Source organism: Montipora capricornis, chromosome 4 (assembly GCF_036669925.1).
Source record: "Montipora capricornis isolate CH-2021 chromosome 4, ASM3666992v2, whole genome shotgun sequence".
Lineage (NCBI taxonomy): Eukaryota > Metazoa > Cnidaria > Anthozoa > Scleractinia > Acroporidae > Montipora > Montipora capricornis.
In genome coordinates, this window is record NC_090886.1 from 20,490,834 (window position 1) to 20,493,333 (window position 2,500).

A 2,500-nucleotide genomic window follows, 5' to 3' on the forward strand; every position below is an offset into this window, starting at 1 on the left:
TGTTTTACACATGAATGAAAACTAATTTTCATAAGAAAAACTTCGCACTTCGACTCGCTTTGATGATGAGGGAGACATGAACTCGGAAATGGCCCATTTTGATCAGGGGCACGTGATCAAAAATGAACCAATCACAGTGCTCGTTTTGTTGAGTGAAAGTCTAGGTTTATAACATGTGTTGTTGATGTGTGTTTCGTTTCGCAATTGGAGGCTTGAGGCACTTTCGTTCGACCAAAAATTTTGTCCCATTGGTTCATTCCTACTCTGACGCAATTCGTAAGCGAGAATTGATCCTCGCACAGCCTCCTCGCACTTATTTGGAAGCAATTACCTCTTATTGACACCAGAAAAATGCAGTTAGCTTCTGATCAAAAGGTTCCAACTTCTGCGATGGGTTTAATCCCTTAAGCCTGTCGTAAGCTTCTCGCATACGACAAGAATCGTAAATCGGCCCTTACGTCTATAACCCACACTTCAAATATATACATTTCTTTTATCGAGTCCTTTCACGGGAACACCAGAGCCCAACAAATTGACCTGCTGGCGCGAGTAAATCGATGGCTACCCCGTTGTGTTTTGGACGCAGGTGAAATCGTGTTGCCGCGAAAATAACTCGCGGCTTCGCAGACGCTCGCTCTCGCGGCCAAAACACAATGGATAACCACCGATTTTCTCGCGCGTGTTTAAATACTCCCCCGATAAAAATATCCATCCAGCTACATGTGCTAGGCGAAACATCGTTTGTGCAGTCTACGAATGTAAGCGAGTTTGAACCGGAGGGTGTAAAGTGCAGTTTGCCTTACAAATATGCTAAACTTAGGCTTAAACACGATCTAAAGCACAGTGTTTAGGCCTAATGTTAGCATTAGCAAAGATTTGGGTTTTTTCAGCCATGGTGAAACAATGACCTGCAACCTGCAGCTTACACCCTCCAAGTTTAACCGTTGGTGAGTTGACCGGTATTCGCTGTAGAGAACTGTAGGTTATCATGAGACGGTCTACGTTCTATACAACGAAACTGTACATCATATACCAGCAATGCCGTTCCTTGTTGACCTTTTGACCCTAAGAATGGGTCTCGGAGTTCAGGCATTATCATATTGAATTGGTTACATTCACGTTTTCACCCATTCGATTCTACAAAACTTTTAATTCACTACTCTGTAAAGGGAAGATATCTGTTTACAAACATTGCTTTTGTTATTCAGATGTTCCAGCACAGGAACAAAAGAACCATTGTTTCGACACCCAATGAGTCTTTGGTTGTCACATTAATTACAATAGGTGACGTCAACGATATCTTCCCTATACTTTTGCCGTTATGGGATTCATAACAACGTTTCAAGATGGCTGATTGGCAAGATCCGATGGCCGGCACTGACAAACAACAATGCGGTGTCTCGGTCAACATTTTAAGCATGAAATTGGGCGAAACGCAAGGCAGTTGATTCTATGCTGTAGCAAATACTTTTTTCTTAACAAGACAACCTTTTCAAAAGGAAGCTAGAGTACTTTATACGAAGTTTAGCTGTATGCACCGAGCTGCGAAACTAGGCACTTTGAATCAGCCGAGTACTGGAAAGTTGGTTTGTACACATGATAAACAAAAAAATAAGGAAAGAAGGAATGCCTTTCACTAAGCAACACACAATTAGACAGCTGGTTGTTTCAGTTTCATTTCTGTGGTGTTGGTGTTAATTATTAACACATCTGCGTGCGATACCATTATTTTTCAATAAAGTTAATGACGATGATGATGAGCAAAAGGCCGGTTTCTCTTGAAACCACTGGACTTTTGAACTCCTTTTATCATAGCTTTCAAGAACCTTTGGGAACAAATGTTCTAATATGCGTTCTCTTGTGGTCGTTTGCCACACGAAGGCCAGAAACGATCACTTTTTATTAAGAGGCATCAAATGAAATACTATGGAAAATGTACATGCAATAACACTGGGAAGTCACGTTTTAAACGGGGTTAAAAAATTAAACTAGTGAGCAGCACTCTGTGAACTGTATCTGTAAAACTTGTTTGTTCTCCGACGCGTTTCGTCTAACTAACGAAGACTTCTTCAGGACGTTTACAATAATACATTAAACGCCTGTATTTAAGCCATATCTGATGCTAAAACATTGTTTCTCACGCCTTGCCCTAATATTTCACAGCTGCGCCTGTTTTCTTTTGAAAATCCATTCAAACCTTAATTAATAATGGTGACCGTCATTTTTTCCATCAGATATTACTTAAATATAGGCGTTTAATGTATTATTGAAAAAACTCCCTGAAGAAGTCTACGTTAGCTAGACGAAACGCGTCGGAGAATAAACAAGTTTTACAGATACAGTTCGCAGAGTGCTGCTCAGTAGTTTAGTTTTTTCATTTTTTTTTTTTTCATATTTTTAAAATTGTCTAATATACGTGTAAGTAAATCAATTAAATTGATCACAAATAACTTACATGTAAGTTTAAAAGATTCTCTGAAATATATCTCTAATTTTCGAT